The sequence below is a fragment of the Primulina tabacum genome, chromosome 14 (assembly GCF_025594145.1).
Source record: "Primulina tabacum isolate GXHZ01 chromosome 14, ASM2559414v2, whole genome shotgun sequence".
Taxonomy (NCBI): Eukaryota; Viridiplantae; Streptophyta; class Magnoliopsida; order Lamiales; family Gesneriaceae; genus Primulina; species Primulina tabacum.
Genome location: NC_134563.1, coordinates 24,360,036 through 24,385,203, shown reverse-complemented (window position 1 = coordinate 24,385,203; position 25,168 = coordinate 24,360,036). Strand labels below are relative to the sequence as shown.

General features: G+C 41.6%; 1 pseudogene; it reads left to right on the top strand.

Moving 5' to 3' along the window:
* Positions 1-7,674: 7,674 nt before the first annotated feature.
* The window catches only part of LOC142524915 (uncharacterized), a 34,442-nt pseudogene continuing 16,948 nt past the window's right edge, over positions 7,675-25,168 (top strand).

The window sequence follows — 25,168 nt, the reverse complement described above, 5'->3', positions numbered from 1 at the left end:
TCGTTAAAGTTACGCCGAAGTGCTGCCCGATTTTTTGAGAAGACGTGTTGTGCAAAAATCGGTAAGTGGGCTTTTGTTATGTACTTCGTTTGTATTTTTAAACCTTGTTATCAATAACATGACATACATGTTGGTGTGTCCTTATTTTCGAAAAATCAGCATGTTCTATTTTAAAGTTTCGATCGATTATGTGTTCTCGTCTGTGCTTCAAATTTCATGATTCTGCTGTGTCAGTATGAAAACTATGAAATCTGAATATCTGAAAAGTTCTGTCTGTTACTTCTGAATTTTTTTTGCGCTGTTACGAGTTGATTTGAAATGGGACGAGAATTGTAATTCTGTCTGGCTCCCATTGGTGGGTATAAAACTATGTTCTGTTCTGGCCCCTATTGGTGGGTATAAAACCATGTTCTGGCCTCACCCCTTAGAGGACTAACATATTGGGGACAATTTGACCATGAAAATGAGATGAGTAACAGTGTTGTGTTAGTTTGATTGATCTGTTTCTGAATTGCTCTGAATCATCTGATAAATTCTGTCATTTATTCGATTCGCTTCTGTCATGATAAGTTAAGAATATTAAGTTTTGAAAGTCTGTTAAAATGACGTTTTAAGAAAACTAAGTTCTATATGTATCTTTGGAATCGATCGACCCCCACTTGCTGAGTGTTTCCCAAAACACTCACCCCTTACAAATCTCAGATAAAAGTGAGGAACAACTGAATGAAGAAGAGCAAGATGCTTTCTGGGGTTGGTGAGTCGAAGATCAAGATCAAAACTCAAGAATTTTGCTTTCCTTTTGTTTCCGCTATTTGAAACTCTGATGTATTTTATTCCATTGTCATTGTAAGACAATACTTTATTTATGAAAAAGACTGGTTTGATTTGATACGAGGCTTTATTGTTTTCAATTTAATTGTTAAACAATGCCGGATGTCACCGATGCTTCGGACTCGGAGCGTGACATTTAAGTGGTTTCAAAGCCGCCAGGTTCATAATCCCGCTGGATTTTGATAGACAAAATTTGGCGAAGTCAAATTTTGGAAAAAGCCTAGTGTATCCCAATTTGAGTCCAACTTTCATCCGTTCTTGAAATTCAACTTCCATCTGTTTCCTAAATTTCGAACAGATTTCAAAAATCTATCCCTTCGATCATTTCACAAACTCTGAATATCGAAAATTTTCCACGAAAACTTTGTTTCTACTATTTGTGCTTTCTCTCCTTTATACGATTCTGATGCTTTGCTTTCGATTTTTATCCTAGGAAATGGCTGCTCCACGTACTCACGCTCAGGCTGCTCTTCGCATGCGTCAGCTCACGATTGATAATCAGACTAGGGAGATCACGACTTTGAAAGCGCAACTAGCCAAGGAAAGATTGGAGAAACAAGAGCTTAGTGAGGTTAGGCACATACTGGAGACCGACGTGCAGCAACTTACTCACCATCTGGATTTGGCTGAGAGCCAACTTCTACATATACCGACTGACTCAGCTCGCATCGGGCGCTTAGCTTCTCTCAACAGGGAGTTATTGGAGAGAGTAGAGATAGAGCGTGGACGTACTGCTCAGGCCCGTCAGCGCCAGTAGGAGTACAATGCCAGGCAGGATCGGTACATTTCGAAGCTCCACAGCGCTATGGACAGGCTTCAAGATCAGAATAATTACCTACATTTGGTGATAGAGAACATGGAGGAAGAGGAGGTAGAACTGATGGAGGTGGCCGGAGACGTCAGTGCCAGCGACAGCGACGGCGGAGAGATGATCGATTAGATTAGCATTATAATAAAGTATCTGGATTGTAGTAAACTTGTGACTAAGAAAATAATATGTGTACCAAAATATTTTTAAACTTTCTATTATCTTATTGCATATTTAAGAATGGATGAGTATCTTATTTAAATGTTTTTATAGGAAACCAACATGGACTTTCAAAGCATTATAAATGAACTTCAGAAACAACTTCAGGAAAAGGAGTCAGAAATTAAAACGCTGAAAGAAAAGAATGATAAACTTGAGAAAGATAACTATCAGTTGGACGGAAATAACGTGTGCATGATGGAGGATCTTCGTGAGGCTAGAGTGGAAGAGAAGAAACTACGCGAAGACGTTAGACGTTACGCGGCATACCATCTAGAGTCAGAACGTCAGCACGAGATCACCAAGCAAGAGTTGAAGAAAGCGTAAGATAGGATTTTTACGCTCGAAATTCGGGAAAATAGTCTTCTCAAAACCCAACTTCGTCTTCAGGAACGGATTGAAGAGCAAGAAATCGATGAAAAATTAAGTCAATCAACAATACAAGAACTACAGGACAAGTAAAAAACCTCGATCATCACAACACACAATTGCAGAATTACATCGAGCATCTACAAAATGAGATGGTCAATATGGAAGAACTCATGGAGCAACTGGAAGAAAACCCTGTGGAAGAAGAAATTAATGAAGCAGTAGGGGACGGAGAAGTAATAGACGAGTAAGGAGAGAGAGTTCTAGAATAGGCTTCGATTGTATTTGATTAATCATTTGTTTTGAAAAATATTTGGTTGTATGAAAATTTTTACAATTTAATGAAATTATTCCTTTGATTAAATATTGTGGCAAACAAATTAATAAAATACATGTTTATAGGAAATGGCAGGCAGACCACCCCAAAACAACCGTAACCCTCGTGGTGCCAACCAAGATGAAAACCCTCCACCACCACCTCCGAGAGTAAATCTCAGTCAAGAGGATATGATGGCAATAGCTACTATCGTAGCTGCAACGTTACAAGGATTCATCAATCCATTGGCTAACGCCATCCAACCACCACCTGAACCGCAACCGCGTGGGATTAAGTACCATTACGAATCTCTCAGAAGGAATCGAGTTCAAACTTTCGATGGGAACCCATACCCGGAAGTCAGTCATAATTGGCTTAAAAATGTCGAATCGCAATTACACCTACTTGAGGTGCCTGAAGAATTGAGAGTAGAGGTTGTAATACCGTTTCTTGAGGAGAGAGCACGAAAATGGTGGGAAACCGTGTCACCATCTCTAGCCGAAGTAGAAGATATCACATGGCAGATTTTTAAGAGAGAGTTTATGAAACAATACTATCCAGCCGAATTTCGTCTGCAGAAGCTGAATGAATTTGAAAATTTCAGGCAGACATCGGATATGACAGTAATGGAATATACCTCAAGGTTTAATGATCTGGGAACCTACGTCCCAACAATTATGTCTGATGAAACCTTGAAGATGCATCGTTTTAAGATAGGTCTGAACAGCCGGATTCAATCGGCTTTGGCGGTGTTCAAACCAAACAACTTTGCTGATTTGATGGGCGCGGACATGAGTGCGGAAACAGATATTAAGCGCCGTGAAGATGAAAACAGGAATAAGAGACCGTTGGTCAACCAAACTACTCAAAATGGTCCCAAGTTTAAGAAGCCGAATCATTCAAGTGGACCTCCAAGAGGAAATTTTAACGGTGCTGGCTACACCGAAGTAAAGTGGTGCGATACATGTCGACAGAAGCATGTTGGAGAATGTTATCGGAAGACAGGCGCTTGTTTTAAGTGCGGAAAGGTGGGTCATAGAATTAAAGATTGTTCAGACAACAAGGACAAAGGGTCGGGGTCCAGCAAGCAACATGAAAACAAGACTAATGCTCGGGTTTATGCAATAACCCATGAGAAAGCTGATAACACCAATGAAGTGGTGGCAGGTACCATCTTACTCAATAAAATGCCTGCATATGCTTTGTTTGATTGGTGCCACACATTCATTTGTGTCTAGAAGATTTGCTAAAAAGCTTAAACTTGAGCATGATATTCTTAGTGAACTGTTAAGAGTAGCAACACCTGCCAGCAAAATAATTGAAACACACAAAGTGTATCGAAACTGTAAAATTTGTATCAGCAATCAAACTTTTGAAGTGGAATTAATTCAACTCAATATGGTTGAGTTTGACATCATCCTTGGAATGGACTGGTTAGCTAAAAACCATGCCATGGTAGACTGTCAAAAGAAAAATATTAGACTTCAGACTTCGACTAAGGAGGAAGTCATATACCATGGAAGTCCAAAGAAAGGAAATCTCTGTTATCGGCCTTACAAGCCTGGAAGGCCATAAAAGGAGGAGAAGAGATTTATCTGGCAATGATCAATGAAGTCAAGGGAGAAGAAATTCCAAAGATGGAAGATATACCGATTGTTCAAGAATTTCTAGATGTTTTTCCCGAAGAGTTACCGGGTGAGATACCCGATAGGGAAATAGAATTTGAAATCAATTTGGTCCCTGATGCTGCACCAATATCAAAGGCACCATACCGAATGGCTCCAGCTGAATTAAAGGAGCTAAAGGAGCAACTGCAGGAATTATTAGACAAGAAGCAGATTCGCCCCAGTGCATCCCCATGGGGAGCCCCAGTGCTTTTTGTATAGAAAAAGGACGGAAGCATGAGGCTATGTATTGACTATCGGGAGTTGAACAAGATCACCATAAAGAATAAGTACCCACTCCCAAGAATACATGACCTTTTCGATCAGTTAAAGGGAGCCAAGGTCTTCTCAAAACTAGATCTGAGATCTTGTTACCATCAGTTGAAGGTCAAAGCTGAAGACATCCCTAAAACTGCTTTTAGGACAAGATATGGACATTACGAATTCACGGTAATGCCTTTTGGCCTAATGAATGCTCCTGCAGCATTCATGGACCTGATGAATCGGGTATTCAAACCATATCTCGACAAATTTGTGGTTGTCTTTATAGATGATATCCTTGTGTACTCACGAAGTGAAGAAGAACACAAAGAGCATCTGCGTCTCACTTTGCGGACACTTCGAGAAAAGGAACTATACGCCAAATTCAAGAAATGTAAATTTTGGTTAAAAGTGTGGCGTTCTTAGGACATATAATTTCTGAATTAGGAGTGTCGGTAGACCCTAAGAAGGTAGAGGCAATCAAGGATTGGCCACAACCAAAGACGGTGACTGAAGTCAGGAGTTTTCTGGGTTTAGCAGGCTACTATAGAAAATTTGTGGAAGGATTTTCTTCGATATCCATTCCACTCACCAAACTTATTCAGAAAAATTCGAAATTCATTTGGAATGAAGCTTGTGAAAAGAGTTTCGAAACCCTGTAGACGAAACTCGCATCCACACCAGTACTCATTCTTCCCGAGGATGGTAAGAATTTCACTGTATACGGTGACACATCAAAGGAAGGATTAGGGTGTGTGCTTATGCAGGAAGGTCAGGTAATTGCTTATGCCTCACGGCAACTAAATCCATATGAGCAGAATTACCCCACTCATGACTTGGAGTTAGCCGCAGTAGTATTTGCACTTAAAATCTAGAGGCACTACCTTTATGGAGTAAAATACGAAGTTTTTACTGATCACCAGAACCTCAAGTACATTTTCACCCAAAAGGAATTAAACATGAGGCAAAGAAGGTGGATGGAACTTCTCAAGGACTATGATTTGTCAATCAATTACCATCCGGGTAAGGCAAATAAAGTGGCAGATGCGTTGAGCAGGAGGAACCCTGGGAAGGTTAACTTAAATTCCATATCAGTGCAACCAAATCTCTGAGAGACCATCAAATTGAAGCAGAGTCAAGACACCTCCATACTTAAAATTAAGGAACAAATCCAAGAAGGAAAAGTTCCAGAATTTAAAATTGATGAAAATGGGATACTCTGGATGAAAGGACGATTGTTTGTGCCAAACGTCGATGGAATTCGAGAAGTGTTAATGGCCGAGGCACATAAATCGAGATTTTCGGTACATCCAGGGAGTACCAAAATGTATAGAGATCTGAAAAATAATTACAGGTGGAACAGAATGAAGAAAGACGTGGCTGTCTTTGTTTCCAAGTGCCTAACCTGTCAACAAGTCAAGGCAGAACATCAACGGCCTGGAGAACTTTTACAGCCATTGGAGATACCAGAATGGAAGTGGGATAACATCTCCATGGATTTCGTAGTTGGACTACCACGATCAAGGCAGGGTCACGATGGGATCCGGGTAATCATTGATAGATTGACCAAGTCTGCCCATTTCTTGCCAGTGCGGATGAATTATAATTTGGATAAATTAGCCACTTTGTATATGGACAACATAGTGAGGCTACATGGAGTTCCGGTAAGTATACTGTCTGATAGAGACCCAAGATTTGTATCAAGATTTTGGAAAAGTTTCCAAAAGGCTATGGGAACCAAGGTCACTCTCAGCACAGCCTATCATCCTCAGACTGATGGTCAAACTGAGAGGACGATTCAGACCCTCGAGGACATGCTGAGGGCATGTACTCTGGATTTTCCTGGGAACTGGAGTGAACAGTTACCACTGATAGAATTCGTCTATAACAACAGCTATCACAGTAGCATCGAGATGGCTCCGTATGAGGCATTGTATGGAAGGAAGTGCAGGTCGCCTCTATATTGGGATGAGGTCGGAGAAAGAGCTGTTACCGGACCAGAACTTATTCAGTTAACCATTGATAAAGTAGTCATAATCAAGGATAGACTCAAGGCAGCCCAAGATAGCCAGAAGAGCTGGGCCGATCTGAAGAGAAGACCCTTACAGTTGGAAATTGGTGAGAAAGCTTACATTAAGGTCTCTCCCATGAAAGGAGTAGTTCGGTTCACTAAATCCGGAAAGTTGAATCCGAGATATGTGGGACCGTTCGAAATACTGGAGAAGGTAGGAACCTTAGCTTACCGTCTAGCTTTACCGCCTAATATGTCCGGGATACATAATGTCTTCCACATCTCACAGCTGAGGAAGTATGTCCCAGATCCTAGTCATGTACTTAAGGTTACACCACAGATGATTGAAGGAAACCTGAATGAAGAACTCAAATATGAAGAAGTCCCTACCCGAATAGTGGACTCGAAAGACCAAGTGTTGAGGAATCGGACAATACCTTATGTCAAAGTACAGTGGTCAAATCATACCGAAAGGGAGGCAACTTGGGAACTCGAAGAGAAAATACGATCACAATATCCTCATCTGTTCGAAAGATCAAGCTAATGCAAGTTTCGAGGACGAAACTTTTAATAAGGAGGGAGGGATGTGAGAACCCGAGATTTTACGATCCGAAGCAAATCAAGTAAGTAATACGAACTTGAAACTTTACTCAAACTAAGCTCAAAAATATTTGTTCCAACTAAATAACTTGAATATTAACTTGGAGTTTCATTAAATTTAACTCAAGGAAGTAACTTCAAAGCTCGGGAATGAGCTCAACAGGAGGCCAAGCTACAAGTAACCGCATCCATCGAAGTATTGTCATGGGAGAAGTAAAACCCCAGCTCAAGGACTCGATCTTTCAGCTCGAAGAAGCTCAATCAAGCTTGTCCTAATAAGACCAAAAAGGGAGCTATAAGTTGAGCCAGGGGTTTGGACAAATTAAGTGTGTAAGAAATAACCTTTGAGTAAACCCATGAAGGAGCTAAGGGGGGGAGCTAAAGGACTAAGACATATTGAAGATGCAAGAAATGACCCTATAGAAAACCAAGGTGACTCTTGAAGCATGCATGGGATTTTGGACTACAATTATGACTAGTCTTGGATTTGAGGAATGCATGGAATTTTTAGACTACAATTATTACTTTCTTGGGCATTAAGATTTCGGCCATGAGGTATCTTGAGGGGCAAAAATTACTCTATAAATAGCACTCAATGGTTAAAGGAAAAATGCTTCCAAAACCCAACCAAAATTTCGGCCCTTCCCCTCACTCTCCAAGAATTCGGCCAAGCAAGCAAGGAAGGAAGAAGGAAAGTTCGTGCAGTCCAGTACAAGAACCTTGCGTCGAAGAGCTGCTCGATCAACCACAGCATTCGTTAAAGTTACGCCGAAGTGCTGCCCGATTTTTTGAGAAGACGTGTTGTGCAAAAATCGGTAAGTGGGCTTTTGTTATGTACTTCGTTTGTATTTTTAAACCTTGATATCAATAACATGACATACATGTTGGTGTGTCCTTATTTTCGAAAAATCAACATGTTCTATTTTAAAGTTTTGATCGATTATGTGTTCTCGTCTGTGCTTCAAATTTCATGATTCTGCTGTGTCAGTATGAAAACTATGAAATCTGAATATCTGAAAAGTTCTGTCTGTTACTTCTAAATTCTATTTGCGCTGTTACGAGTTGATTTGAAATGGGACGAGAATTGTAATTCTGTCTGGCCCCCATTGGTGGGTATAAAACCATGTTCTGTTCTGGCCCCCATTGGTGGGTATAAAACCATGTTCTGGCCTCACCCCTTAGAGGACTAACATATTGGGGACAATTTGACCATGGAAATGAGATGAGTAACAGTGTTGTGTCAGTTTGATTGATCTGTTTCTGAATTGCTCTGAATCATCTGATAAATTCTGTCATTTATTCGATTCGCTTCTGTCATGATAAGTTAAGAATATTAAGTTTTGAAAGTTTGTTAAAATGACGTTTTAAGAAAACTAAGTTCTATATGTATCTTTGGAATCGATCGACCCCCACTTGCTGAGTGTTTCCCAAAACACTCACCCCTTACAAATTTCAGATAAAAGCGAGGAACAACTGAATGAAGAAGAGCAAGATGCTTTTCTGGGGTTGGTGAGTCGAAGATCAAGATCAAAACTCAAGAATTTTGCTTTCCTTTTGTTTCCGCTATTTGAAACTCTGATGTATTTTATTCTATTTTTATTGTAAGACAATACTTTATTTATGAAAAAGACTGGTTTGATTTGATACGAGGCTTTATTGTTTTCAATTTAATTGTTAAACAATGCCGGATGTCACCGATGCTTCGGACTCGGCGCGTGACATATAATTTTAACTCTTAAGATCATTATTGAAACTTATGCTACATCAAACCTTAATCTCTCAAAAATAAGTTAACTTACTATATAATCTTATAACTTAACTAGTTGATCAATTTTATCTTAAATTGTTATCATTCTAAATTTTTAATTTGTCATAGCATTATTCCATGAACACTTAGATTTTCAAGCCCAATATTGATTCATCCTACAATGCCCTTGATTATCATTCCTTATATCATTATAACCTAGATGTTTCAAGGTTCTAAATATCCCTTAAAACCTAAATCATCGAAAATTCATATCTTTTAAAACACTCGATTCTCACTTACTGCTCAACTAGTCCTCAAATTTCTTAAAAATTGCAAAAATAATTCTTAATTTCCTCGAAAATTATCCAAATTGTCCTTAATCTCAAAAATTCGACAATTACCCATAAATTCTTTGCGTTCCTAATTTTATTTTATAGGTTTCTCGTAACATAAAGTTCAATAATTTTAAGCTTATTGAACTCAAAATCAATTCCATAACCAATCTTACATTTCCATAAATACTTAAAATCCCAAATTTTACGTTTTTAAAGTTCTAAAGATCTTCGTAGCCTTCGATTCATTATTTCTCATATGAATTTCTCAAAAATTAACTCAAATAGTAACCACAAACCATCAGTATTTTCTTAGAAAATCTAAAAGTCCCAAAAGTATTTATAATCTTCATGACTAACTTATGACTCAAATAGTAGAATATCAGTGCTTAATAACCAAAAATCAATATAGTCAAGTCATTTTCAACATTTCCTAACGTCCAATAGCCAAATTCTTAATCATGTCCAATTCCACCACAAAGCCATCATATATGAAAATAATATAATTTTTCATTTCATGTTGTAACATGCATAAAAAATTCATTCCCCCATCCTTGTTTGCATGCTCTTCAATTAACAATATTATTTTGAAATCAATCTTCTTTCTTATTTTCTTTTTTTTTTTATGTATTTTATAGAAAATGGATCTATCCGGAACAGGTAGTCAACAGATAAGGTCCCCGTCAGTTTCTCAAAGGCTTAGGTCCGCAAACCAAAATGTGGGAGCTCTTGAGTCTTTTAGCAATGCCTTTCATGGAGGTAAAGATTTTTCCTACCTGATAATTGATATTTAAGTTGAATTTGGATTGAAAATTTGAATTTGATAAAGTATTTAAAGGAAGGATTTAAGATGACTCGTTGTGAGAATGAATTTGAAATCCATTTTACTATGATTCAAAAAATAACTTCTTGTGGATGTCAAATGAATTTACCCAAACAAACCAATAGGATTGTTATTATGCATTTCAAATCTTTGGCTTCAAATCCATAAATCCAAATGCAATCCAATATCAAGAAATTTTGCATCTCCGATTATACTTTTCGTTTCCTTTTTGCTCCAATTTATATCGAACCCAGGATAAGGCTTTTGAAAAATACTATTGGAACTGTAAGGTCCGGGATTTTAATTTACGTAACCTAAATGTATGAAATCTAGGGTTTTATTTAGAAAATGATTTTTTTATTCATTTAATACATAATTATTGCATGATAGGATTCATTTCACGATTATTTTGAAAGTTCACGCGTTAGGGTTTCTAGATGCACTTCGCGCTCGATCGAGGAACGGAGACCGGGAAAATATCAGGAAAATTATTTTTATTACATGTTTAAATTTTATTAATTAATACGAGATGTTTTAGGTATATTTTTCAAGAAATGGGATTTTTTGGGTATTTTTACCCTTCAGAGCATATTTTTAATCGGTACGTAAATTTTATCGAAACGAAGGAATTTTTTAGGGTTCGAGCAATATTTTCAAAAACTTACCAAAATAAAATATTTTTCGGGAGTGTGTTTGGACTTGATGGGCCTATTTTTGAGCTTAATGGGCTCAAAACCCTTTTAATCCTTTTTAAATCAAAGTTAGGGCCCATTGGCATTTTAATTATCTATTTAACTACTACCCTAAACACTCCCTAAACCTAACCCTATTCATATCAACCGTCCACCCCTCCTTCAGCAGCACATCTCCACGCAAATTTTCAGCTGAAGGTCTCGGTTCTCTTATTTTTCTTCAAGCAAATCCCTCCCCGCTCCTCCGGCGCTTCCCCGACACGTGTTACTCCAAGTTTTTGTTCATAAAACATCAAGGCACGCCATGTACTTTTATTTTGCATCATACAGGCTATATACTCGCTGATATGTGTTTACTTGCATAAGAATTTCTCGATCCAGCATAATACATGGAGATTTTTCGGTTTTTGTTTAAGTTCATGCATTATTTTGTTCACCACTCATGCTTTCATGTATTTACGTGCAAGGGGCTGATGGTTGTCAAGTTAATGGGGCTGTGTTTGATGGTAAGGGTCGTTATAAGAGAGGAAATCGAGGGTGTGCTCGATTTTATGTTGATGGCCGAGAGTTTATGTTGATGTGCGTCTTGTTTTGGGTTGCGGTACGAGCCAAGGGTGAAGCCGATGGTGTGAGGGCGACTCCAGGCCTTGGACTTGTCTCTGATGGGTCTGAACCACGATCTGGAAGATCTTGAACACCGCTGGTATTGCCTCTAGGGCCGCAGGAGGGAGACGATCAAAAGGGAGGTCATGGTGCAGTGTTTTGGGTGGCTAGCGAGAGGATGAGATTTCTAGCGTGCATGGGGATGAGTCCTTGCATTGGTTCGGTCTACTAGGGTCCTAGGGTGTTCTAGGAGAGGATAGTTAGGAGCTGGTCCGTTCGGTCGAGTTAGGGGCGAAATTATGGAGGGTAGTGCACCTAGGGTTTAATGGGTTTTAGTGGGCTGTAAAATGTGGTTTAGAGGCTGAAAATTCCAGCAGCTTGTGGCCTTGTTTTCATGGGTTTTAGTGGGCTGTAAAATGTGGTTTAGAGGCTGGAAGGATGTATTTTAGGCATCATTTGAGTTTGGCAAAATTTTATTAAGTTTCGGGTCGATTCAGGTTAAAACCGGTACCCCGATCCAAGTTTTAAAACGAATCGGTCAAGTTTTGAGCGGGCACGAGTTTACATATAAGAAATAATTTTAAATATGTTTTGGGATGTTTTAAGGAGTTTGGTAAGGTTCGGGTCAAAATTTAGAAGTCCAGGGGTAAATTTGTTATTTTGGGTTTCGAGGGGTAAAATGATCATTTTGCACACGAGCGGTACCCTAAGCACAAATTTATCATGTTTTAAACGTTTAAGCATTAGGTTTATGATTCTATGTAAATATGAAAAATATGGTGCATTCTTGGTTTCAAGGAAAATTTACGTTTATGCATGTTTTTATTAATTGGTGAACATGATTACACGTCTTGAAGGATGAGATTTGGTTGTGACTAACACGATTATATGAGATATTATGAGCTGAGGCCAAGGCTCAGTGGACGGGTAATATTGTCACTGATGTCCCCACCGCCGGGTACTGCGGTTTTTAGATGAATCCATCGAATAGAGCTGATACAAAAATCACAACTAATGAAATGAATTCAATTAAAAGGAAATGTATAAGTATATGATGATATGTTGAGACATGTTTTGACACGTTATGATTTTATACGACACGTTTATGTTCATGCTTTTAAGATAATGAAATGTATGTTGGTTACAGTATTTTCACTGTTGTGTGCTACGTATATGTACTTGCTATTAACGGTGCATGTGTGTTGAGTCTTTAGACTCACTATGCGCGTTTGATGCAGGTGAGCATTTAGATGAGGAGACTGGAGGTGCCAAATTGTGAGTAGGTTGGGCTAGATGTGCGAGCACGACCCGAGGACCACACTTTTCCGCACATCACATTTTTATGAGTTTTGAGCAGACATGATCAGTTTTACACGTTTTTATTTATGTTACGCTGTTGATTTTTCGGATTTTACTTGTTTTGTTTTATTCATGCATGATTGAGGGCCGAGTTGGCAATTTTTTTAAATTACAATATTTTTATTTGTCGATCGTTTAAGATTAATTTTTAAATGGTATATTTTTCGGCAGGGTTGCATGCATGCAAAATATTTAGATGTTTATTTCCAAAAATGTGAGCTTTTAAAAAAAAAATTTCCGCATTTTAAATTATTAGATGTTTCAGTTGATATCAGAGCAAGGGTCCTGTATAGGGTTGTGCCACCGCCAGCTTCTGCCGCTCAGGCTTCAAGCCTCAAGCCTATAAGCTTTTATGATTTAAATGTTTTAAATGATTTACTGCTATCACCTGCATGATTACATGAGTTATGATTTACTTCATCTGTTTAAATGCTTTCACGATTTAAGAATAAATGTTTTAAAAACTAGATTAAATTCAACGATGAGTTACGTTTAGAATTTGGATTGTATTCAGATATCATGCCTCCCAGACGCAACCCCAGCGTAGACAGAAATGACGATGTTCCTGCAGGTGGCAGAGGCCCTCCACCACCACCACCGCCGCCGCCGCCTATGGATGCAGCTATCTGTGTACTGGAGGGTATGGCTAGGCTATTGGAGCATGTGCAGCAGGCTCCCCGACCTCAGACCGATGTTCTTGAGTAGTTTAGACGACTCAACCCGAAAGATTTCGGGGGTACCACTGATCCATTCTTGGCAGAGGGATGGATTCGATCGCTGGAGCTGCATTTTGAGTATTTTTAGATGAGAGATGGCGACCGGGTCAGGTGCGCCACATATATTTTGAGGGATGATGCATGTGAAGGCCCTCGAACTACTTGCTTGGAAATTTTGCGGAAAATTAAAAATTTTCTTTTTAAAAGAACTTAAATGGCCTCATTCATAAAATCACTGGTGAATCAAGTTCAATATTTCAAAATATTGCAGCGGAAGAAAATCAAAGTTTTGCCAACAACAACGATTTAAAAATATCCAACAACTGATAAAAATTGTTTGCGAAGAAAATAACAACTGCTGCTCTGAGGTCCTCGGGTGCCACTACTGCCGACCCAAGCTGGCTCACTGGTCCCCGCCCTCGGCCCTGGCCTCATCAGTACCTACAACAATCAAGTCTAGTGAGCCTAAAGACTCAGCATGCATAAATCGCAGGTAACGAGTAAAAATCTGAATTTAAAATATGCATGAGATAAAATATCCTGTCCTGAGGCATACTGAAGATAATCTGTACTGAGCAATTATAATACGTGCATAACTGAACTGGAAAATCCTTGTAAAAATATTTGCTCCTTGGAGCCTGTACTGAAATATCTGGTAAAATTTTCTGTTGAGATTATGTTTTACGCCTGTGGCCACTGCACTAAGCTGAACTGATCGGTAACTGGCTACCGGGGAGGCTGAAACTGATCTGAGCTGGCCGGTCACTGGCGACCGGGTGGTACCATACTGAACTGATCGGTCACTGGCGACCGTATAAAATAACACTCCCACATAGTGAATGAACCACAAGCCATATCGCATAAATCTCAAAAATAATCATTTTCTATTTAATGCACGTAAAATAATTAACTGGCATAATGAAAATTCCTGTAATTTTACCAACTGGATTGGATTGGATCGTTCCCAGGCTCGCTGCAACCTAACTGTGCCATGAAAAATATGCAATAGTTTAAACATGACCAACTATGCAATTTACGTTCAAAAGATGCGACTATGACGCCTAATGACTTCGCATTTAATCATGACTCCGAGCCAACCTGAACCGACACTGAACCGACGTATAGTCATGATTAAAATACGCTGAAAAATCATAAAATAATGTTCCTAAAATGATAGGGTCGAAATCTAGGTGGAATGGAGGCCAAAACACGAAACGCTCTTTCGAGAGTCAATTTGGCACATTGCACCGTAAATTCTCGTACGACCTCAAAAATGATCCAAATGACGAACGGTCGAAAACATGACCTTCCTAACTCAATGAGGCACTGTCCAGTCCAAGGCCATGGGCTAAAAGCCAACCAAGAACTCAAACGACGCTTCTGAACAGCAGCATACTTGCTGTCAAAAATACAGCAGCTGCGCACTACAAAACTTGCATTGGTTTCGAGACTATCGGCCATTAGGGGCATGAACCACCGACCAGAGACTCTTACCAACATCCCAAGGAATGATTTGAACCATGGCTAAGGGCCCTAGGCCAGCCACAATCCGCATCACACCAAATCTTAACCGAAGGGTCCAACCGAGAGCAACGTGTATGCGTGTGTAGTGTTTATGCTATGATCGATGTCTTGCGTCGTTCCAGTGGCCATTTGATTGACCATGGCACGATCTAGACATCTAGGAGCATGATATGAACCGTGGCTAAGGGCCATAGGCCAACCAAGATCCACACCAAGCCACAAAAGAAACGAACCATATGCTGAAAAATGGAAGGGCCGAATGGGGAAAGGGGCTGTTCTTGTTGATTATTTAAAAACCGATGAGCCATGGACCAAGCCACCAAAAGGGCAACTTAGTCACGTCTTAGACATGCTAGGGAAGTGATCCAACCATGGCTATAGGCCCTTGGGGCAGCCAAGATCAGATCCAACCCCTAGACAAGAAACTGAATTTTCGAACCACATTTTTCTGCACCTAAGGGACTTGCTGTCATTCTGAATTTCCAGCAAGCATGGGGCTGGTTTGAATGGACCAACATGGTCCTAATGCATCCTACTACATGTATACAAGCCGCCTTGGGAGCCTGGAATCGAACCAATCACCTGAAACCACAAAACTCAGAAAAACGTGAAGCTTGTCATGAAAGGGCCGAAATTCTGCATGTGTGTTCCAAAAATATTTTGACATGTATCTCGGTTTTTGCTTGCTAAAACATGATCATGTACTGAAAAATAAATGATAATATGACTTGATTGAGGTTTGAAAGAAATCTAGACATGCCTGGTTTCGTTTCGAAAGAAAACAAAAAGAAGAGACGAGACGGCGCGGAGGAGACGGAGTGGCTTGCTTCTCTACCTTTCTTGGCTCTCGATTTTTCTCCCTTTCTCCCTAGCTGCTATCCACGTTTTTTCTACTGAAAAGGGGTCTTATTTTCGATGGAGGTGGAGGGGGGAGTGATGGTTATGAAGGTGAGGAGAAGGGTGCACAAAAATAGGATCATATCAAGACCAAGTCCACTCCCCTTTTGAATTTGAATTTTGAATTGATATCAAATGAGTTGGTGGATGCTTCTAGGAGGTGGTGGCCGAAATTTAGCTTGATTCTAGACTAGGATATGTCCATTTATTTAATTAAATTGTGCTCCCAAAAATCCTAGAATTATCCTACTAATTACATGCAAAGAATTGGTCAAAGTTGGTGAGTTGGAAAATGAATCTTCTAGCACTAAGGGTGGCCGAAAAATGCATGATAAAATAAAGGGGAATGTTGATTATCTAGTCAACTAATAATCCTTGAAAGCCTTACTAATCCTTTAAATAATTTAGTGAGCTAACCCCTTAATTTTAAGTAACTTAAATGAGCTCATTTCTTAATCACCTCAAACAATTAAATTAAAATCCTCAACTAACTTAAATAATTCCTTAAACTTCTTTTTTAACTTAAATGAACTTACTTGCTAGCTAAATTAACTTCTGGAAATATTTCTCAAATCTTAAATTCTATCTCAAAACTCCAACTCCGGTCCGGCCTCACTGAAAATACTGAAATGCTAAAAATCAAACTGCTGAACTGAAATAATAAATAATTAACTTCAAACAAATGCATTTAAAATAATCATGCAATGAAGTCAATTAAATTTAAAAATCTAGAATTATGCATGGCTTATACGTCTACTGATTTACGGGTTCTACAATCCTTCCTCTCTTAAATAAATTTCGTCCTCGAAATTAGAACTCACCGAATAACTCAGGGTATCGACTTCTCATCTCCGGCTCAGACTCCCACGTAGCTTCCTCCTCTGAATGGTTGAGCCATTTGACTTTGACTCGCTTAACCAACTTGTTCCGAAGTTTCTTCTCCTGTCTGTCTAGGATCTGCACGGGTCTCTCCTCATAAGATAAGTTCGGAGTAAGCTGCAACGGCTCGAAGTTCAGCACATGCGAAGGATTTGCCATAAACTTCCTCAGCATGGAGACGTGAAAGACATTGTGTACTCCGGCCAGATTTGGCGGATGAGCCACACGATATGCTAGCGTCCCAACTCTGTCGAGGATCTCAAACGGTCCAATGAATCTCGGACTGAGCTTCCCTTTCTTGCCAAATCTCATGACACCCTTCATAGGTGCCACTTTCACGAAGACATGATCGCCCACTGCAAACTCTAACTCTCTCCTCCGCTGATCGGCATAACTCTTCTGTCGGCTCTGAGCAGTCCTCATCCTATCACGGATCTTGACTACTACATCTGCTGCCTGCTGAACAATCTCTGGACCCAACTCTGCTCTCTCTCCTACTTCATCCCAATGAACAGGAGATCTACACTTGCGACCATACAGCGCTTCATACGGAGCCATACCTATGGACGACTGGAAACTGTTGTTATAGGTGAACTCTACCAATGGTAAGTTCGACTCCCAACTCCCAGAGAAATCAATGACGCAAGCACGGAGAAGATCCTCTAAGATCTGAATAACTCGCTCCGACTGTCCATCTGTCTGCGGATGGAAAGCTGTGCTAAACAGCAACTTCGTACCCATAGTCGAATGCAAACTCTTCCAAAACGAGGAAGTGAATCTGGGATCTCTGTCGGATACGATAGAAACTGGAATACCATGGAGTCGGACTATCTCTCGGATATACAGCTCTGCATACTGAACCATGGTGAAAGTCGTCTTAATAGGCAAGAAGTGCGCTGATTTGGTAAGACGATCTACAATCACCCAGATAGCATTCGATCCTCTGGCTGACCTCGGCAATCCGGTCACAAAGTCCATGGTAACATTCTCCCACTTCCACTCGGGAATAGGGAGAGGCTTGAGCAAACCTGCTGGTCTCTGATGCTCGGCCTTCACTAACTGACAAGTCAGGCACTCGGATACAAAACGCCTGATGTCCTTCTTCATTCCTGGCCACCAATACAATAGCTGCAGATCTTTGTACATCTTCGTACTCCCAGGGTGAATAGAGTACGGGGACGTATGGGCCTCTGATAAGATGTCTGCTCGGATAGAATCACTGCTAGGAACCCATATCCTATCTCGGTATCTCACAATACCGTCGCTGACTGAATACAAAACACTGCCCTTAGCTTCATCTCTCTTCTTCCACTGTGCCAACTGCTCATCTGCTGCCTGACCGCTGCGAATACGGTCAATAAGAGAGGACTGGATAGTCAAGGTAGATAAACGAGGAACTCTACCTCGAGGGTAAGTCTCAAGATCAAACCTCTGCATCTCGATCTGAAGAGGTTTCTGCATCGTCAAATGAGCCATCACTGCGACTTTCCTGCTCAAAGCATCCGCAACTACATTAGCTTTACCCGGGTGGTAGCTAATGTCACAATCGTAGTCTTTCACAAGCTCCAACCAACGTCTCTGACGCATGTTCAGCTCCTTCTGCGTAAAGAAATACTTGAGGCTCTTATGGTCGGTAAAGATCTGACACTTCTCTCCATACAGATAGTGCCTCCAAATCTTCAAAGCAAAAACTACGGCCGCTAACTCCAGATCATGGGTAGGGTAATTCTTCTCATGGATTTTCAGCTGTCGAGAAGCATACGCTATCACTCTCCCATGCTGCATCAAAACTGCACCTAAACCAAGCTTTGAAGCATCGGTATAAAGGACAAACTCACCAGATCCTGACGGTACAGCCAAAACGGGTGCTGAGATAAGAGCTTGCTTCAAAGTATCGAAGCTCTTCTGACACTCCTCGCTCCACACAAACTTCACATTTTTCTTGGTCAGTGCTGTGAGTGGAACGGCAATGGATGAGATTCCCTGAATGAATTTCCTGTAATATCCTGCTAGCCCAAGAAAACTGCGGATCTCTGATGCATTCTGAGGCACAACCCAATCTCTGACTGCTGCAACTTTCGCCGGGTCTACCTCAATACCACTGCTAGAAACAATGTGGCCCAAGAACGCCACCTTCTCTAACCAGAATTCGCACTTACTGAACTTTGCGAATAGTTTATGTTTCTGCAATGTCTGCAACACTGTGGTCAGATGCCTGCTGTGCTCCTCCCGATTCTTGGAGTAGACAAGAATGTCATCTATGAACACTATCACAAACTGGTCGAGGTACAGCTGAAATACGCGATTCATTAGATCCATGAAGATTGCTGGCGCATTCGTCAGACCGAACGGCATCACTAGGAACTCGTAGTGGCCATAACGAGTCCTGAAAGCTGTCTTCGAGACATCAGCATCTCTCACCCTCAACTGGTGATAACCGGAACGCAGATCTATCTTGGAGAAAATCGAAGCTCCCTGCAACTGGTCAAACAGATCCTCAATCCTCGGCAGTGGGTATTTATTCTTCACTGTAACCCTGTTCAACTCCCGGTAGTCAATGCAAAGCCTCATCGAGCCATCCTTCTTTTTCACAAATAAGACCGGCGCGCCCCATGGAGAAAAGCTCGGGCGAATGAACTCCTTGTCGAGAAGTTCCTGGATCTGCTTCTTAAGCTCTGCCATCTCTGTCGGTGCTAGACGGTACGGTGCTTTGGATATCGGAGCCGTACCTGGCATAAGCTCAACGGAAAACTCCACCTCTCTCTCTGGTGGCATACCAGAGACGTCTTCGGGAAAAACGTCTAAGAAATCTCTAACAATCGGAACATCTGAGGCTGACTGGCTGGGTTCCTCGGGGACAGATAAAAGGGTTGCTAGAAATGCCCGACACCCTCTATGCATGAGCTTCCTAGCCTGAACATAAGGAATAATGCGCGGTAAAGGAAAGTACCTCTCCGGCTCAAATAAGAACTGCTCCATTCCAGGCGGTCGGACAAGAACGGATCTCCGCTGGAAGTCTATCAACACTCTGTTCCTCAATAGCCAGTCCATCCCTAGGATGATGTCAAATTCCGGCATCGGTAGCACAATCAGATCCGCATAAACAAGATTACCGTGCAGCTCAAGGTCTATATCTCGGATAACATTGGTGGCTGCCATCTCCTCGCCTGACGGCAACACTACTGAAAAGGCTGTATCTAGCCCAATGGTCTGGATCTTGAGAAAGTTTGCAAAGACTTCCGAAATAAACGAGTGAGTGGCCCCTGAATCTATCAAGGCCTTGGTAGCGGAACCAGATATAAAAATTCTCCCTGTCAACAACATCGTCTCCGGGTTGGTTTCCGCGGCATGGAGAGCAAAAACTCTGCCTTGGGTAGGCAGATACCTCTGAGGACACTGCAGCAACATGTGGTCTGGACTGCCACACTTAAAACACTTTCCTGAGCCAGCCATACATGCTCCAGGATGGCGACGTGAGCACCTGGGACAGACTGGGTGCTCCTGAGTCCTCGGGGCTGGGCGCTGCTGCTGCTGCTGCTGCTGCTGCTGCTGGCCTCTGTTCCTGGGCGGTCCATGAAAAGGCCTCTTATTCTGCTGCTGATGCTGAAGAGGAGGAGGGCGGTGCGGTGCCTGGACTGGGCGCTTGTCCTGGCGATCCCTCTCGATATCCCGCAGATCCTGCTCTGCGGCTAAGGCCTTGGAGACGGCAACCTCATAAGTAGCAGGGTCAGATACCCTAACATCCCGGCGCAAGATCGGCCGTAAACCCACCAGGAAGTGCATCAGCTTGGCTTTGGCATCATTCGCTATCAGGGGCACAAAGTGACAGCCCCTCTCGAACTTACGGATAAACTCCGTAACCGACATATCCCCCTGTCTCAGGCTCATGAACTCGGTGGTCAGCCTGGTGCGAACCTCCTCAGCAAAATACTTGGAGTAGAAAACCTCCGTAAAACGGGTCCAAGAAAGTGTAGCCAATGTAAGGGCTACCGAAGCTCCTTCCCACCATAAGCGGGCGTCTCCATTGAACAGGTAGGTGGCACATCGGACTCGGTCCGCGTCTCCCAGCTCCATAAAATCAAAGATAACCTCGAGAGATTTGATCCATCCCTCGGCAACCATGGGGTCAGATGCCCCAGAGAATTCCTTCGGGCGCATCTTCATGAATCGCTCATACACTGCCTCGGGCCCTGTCGGCCTGGCTGCGGCTGCGGCTACGGCTGCGGCATTGCCCCCCGCAAACTGTGCGAAGAACTGTGCCATCCCAGCTAACATCTGGGCACTCATGTCCGGTGGGGGCGGTGGAGGAGGTGGTAGGTCCCCCTCCGGTCTATGCTCCTCTCTGTCCTCTCGGCGAGGCTCCACCTCTCTGTTGCGCTCTAAAATGCGTCTAGGGGGCATACTGTTCCAACATAACCCATACGTAACTAACATGCATAATTCCATACTTTATTTTAAATGAACTCTGAAATACTGAAAATCTGGAAGCATGCTGACAAAATAATTCATGCTATAACTGAAATGCTGAACAAAAATGCTGAACTGAAAAACTTACAGACCAAAGGCGTGGCTTCGTGAGCTTCTCGCGGTCAGTAGTAGTGAAACCCTATACAGAACCACCGCTCTGATACCAACTGTGAAGGCCCTCGAACTACTTGCTTGGAAATTTTGCGGAAAATTAAAAATTTTCTTTTTAAAAGAACTTAAATGGCCTCATTCATAAAATCACTGGTGAATCAAGTTCAATATTTCAAAATATTGCAGCGGAAGAAAATCAAAGTTTTGCCAACAACAACGATTTAAAAATATCCAACAACTGATAAAAATTGTTTGCGAAGAAAATAACAACTGCTGCTCTGAGGTCCTCGGGTGCCACTACTGCCGACCCAAGCTGGCTCACTGGTCCCCGCCCTCGGCCCTGGCCTCATCAGTACCTACAACAATCAAGTCTAGTGAGCCTAAAGACTCAGCATGCATAAATCGCAGGTAACGAGTAAAAATCTGAATTTAAAATATGCATGAGATAAAATATCCTGTCCTGAGGCATACTGAAGATAATCTGTACTGAGCAATTATAATACGTGCATAACTGAACTGGAAAATCCTTGTAAAAATATTTGCTCCTTGGAGCCTGTACTGAAATATCTGGTAAAATTTTCTGTTGAGATTATGTTTTACGCCTGTGGCCACTGCACTAAGCTGAACTGATCGGTAACTGGCTACCGGGGAGGCTGAAACTGATCTGAGCTGGCCGGTCACTGGCGACCGGGTGGTACCATACTGAACTGATCGGTCACTGGCGACCGTATAAAATAACACTCCCACATAGTGAATGAACCACAAGCCATATCGCATAAATCTAAAAAATAATCATTTTCTATTTAATGCACGTAAAATAATTAACTGGCATAATGAAAATTCCTGTAATTTTACCAACTGGATTGGATTGGATCGTTCCCAGGCTCGCTGCAACCTAACTGTGCCATGAAAAATATGCAATAGTTTAAACATGACCAACTATGCAATTTACGTTCAAAAGATGCGACTATGACGCCTAATGACTTCGCATTTAATCATGACTCCGAGCCAACCTGAACCGACACTGAACCGACGTATAGTCATGATTAAAATACGCTGAAAAATCATAAAATAATGTTCCTAAAATGATAGGGTCGAAATCTAGGTGGAATGGAGGCCAAAACACGAAACGCTCTTTCGAGAGTCAATTTGGCACATTGCACCGTAAATTCTCGTACGACCTCAAAAATGATCCAAATGACGAACGGTCAAAAACATGACCTTCCTAACTCAATGAGGCACTGTCCAGTCCAAGGCCATGGGCTAAAAGCCAACCAAGAACTCAAACGACGCTTCTGAACAGCAGCATACTTGCTGTCAAAAATACAGCAGCTGCGCACTACAAAACTTGCATTGGTTTCGAGACTATCGGCCATTAGGGGCATGAACCACCAACCAGAGACTCTTACCAACATCCCAAGGAATGATTTGAACCATGGCTAAGGGCCCTAGGCCAGCCACAATCCGCATCACACCAAATCTTAACCGAAGGGTCCAACCGAGAGCAACGTGTATGCGTGTGTAGTGTTTATGCTATGATCGATGTCTTGCGTCGTTCCAGTGGCCATTTGATTGACCATGGCACGATCTAGACATCTAGGAGCATGATATGAACCGTGGCTAAGGGCCATAGGCCAACCAAGATCCACACCAAGCCACAAAAGAAACGAACCATATGCTGAAAAATGGAAGGGCCGAATGGGGAAAGGGGCTGTTCTTGTTGATTATTTAAAAACCGATGAGCCATGGACCAAGCCACCAAAAGGGCAACTTAGTCACGTCTTAGACATGCTAGGGAAGTGATCCAACCATGGCTATAGGCCCTTGGGGCAGCCAAGATCAGATCCAACCCCTAGACAAGAAACTGAATTTTCGAACCACATTTTTCTGCACCTAAGGGACTTGCTGTCATTCTGAATTTCCAGCAAGCATGGGGCTGGTTTGAATGGACCAACATGGTCCTAATGCATCCTACTACATGTATACAAGCCGCCTTGGGAGCCTGGAATCGAACCAATCACCTGAAACCACAAAACTCAGAAAAACGTGAAGCTTGTCATGAAAGGGCCGAAATTCTGCATGTGTGTTCCAAAAATATTTTGACATGTATCTCGGTTTTTGCTTGCTAAAACATGATCATGTACTGAAAAATAAATGATAATATGACTTGATTGAGGTTTGAAAGAAATCTAGACATGCCTGGTTTCGTTTCGAAAGAAAACAAAAAGAAGAGACGAGACGGCGCGGAGGAGACGGAGTGGCTTGCTTCTCTACCTTTCTTGGCTCTCGATTTTTCTCCCTTTCTCCCTAGCTGCTATCCACGTTTTTTCTACTGAAAAGGGGTCTTATTTTCGATGGAGGTGGAGGGGGGAGTGATGGTTATGAAGGTGAGGAGAAGGGTGCACAAAAATAGGATCATATCAAGACCAAGTCCACTCCCCTTTTGAATTTGAATTTTGAATTGATATCAAATGAGTTGGTGGATGCTTCTAGGAGGTGGTGGCCGAAATTTAGCTTGATTCTAGACTAGGATATGTCCATTTATTTAATTAAATTGTGCTCCCAAAAATCCTAGAATTATCCTACTAATTACATGCAAAGAATTGGTCAAAGTTGGTGAGTTGGAAAATGAATCTTCTAGCACTAAGGGTGGCCGAAAAATGCATGATAAAATAAAGGGGAATGTTGATTATCTAGTCAACTAATAATCCTTGAAAGCCTTACTAATCCTTTAAATAATTTAGTGAGCTAACCCCTTAATTTTAAGTAACTTAAATGAGCTCATTTCTTAATCACCTCAAACAATTAAATTAAAATCCTCAACTAACTTAAATAATTCCTTAAACTTCTTTTTTAACTTAAATGAACTTACTTGCTAGCTAAATTAACTTCTGGAAATATTTCTCAAATCTTAAATTCTATCTCAAAACTCCAACTCCGGTCCGGCCTCACTGAAAATACTGAAATGCTAAAAATCAAACTGCTGAACTGAAATAATAAATAATTAACTTCAAACAAATGCATTTAAAATAATCATGCAATGAAGTCAATTAAATTTAAAAATCTAGAATTATGCATGGCTTATACGTCTACTGATTTACGGGTTCTACAATGCATCCCTATGGTGAGAAGGGAGCCGCGCATGTCGTGGACTTGGCTGCTCTCACATGAGACAAGTTCAAAGAGGTATTCTACGGCAAGTATTTTCCAGCTGATGTTAGGGGCCGCCTGATGAGGGAGTTCATGAGTCTCCGACAGGGGGACTTATCTGTGGCAGAGTTTATCCGCAAGTTTGATAGGGGCTGCCATTTCGTGCCCATGATCGTTAGAGATGCTGCTCAGAAGCTGAGGCATTTAATGGACTAACTGGGACCTACCCTGCGCCGGGATGTTATGTTGATGAGACCGCGAGCTATGACGAAGCCACCACCTGTGCTTTTCAGGCGGAGCAGGCGCTGCGAGACATTGACTTTGAGATTCAGCTGAATAGACAGCTGACTCCGTCCAGTTCTCAGCCACAGAAAAATCAGTTTACTGGGCCACCGTGACAACAGGGGTAACAGAAGCCCCAGGGTCAGGTTAGGAGGCCCCAGCAGCAGAGACCTCCTCAGGCATCAGGGGCGCCTAAGCTAGAGGACGGACATCCTTGCAGACAGTGTAACAGGTTCCATTTCGTCAAGTGCATGTGGAGAACCTGTAAATGCTTCATTTGCGGACAAGAGGGCCATAAAGTAGCAAACTGCCCTAGGAACAAAGGCCCCACTACTGATCAACCTTATGTGATGCATGCCGAGGAGGCCAATGCAGAGCCAGATTCGACGCTGATTACTGGTAACCCTTATGTTTAAAGTTTTAATTTATTGCATGATTGCTTGGATTTTATGCTTGTTTGTGAATTAAATTATAGGATTGATAACTTAGAAGGAATTAGGAAGCATG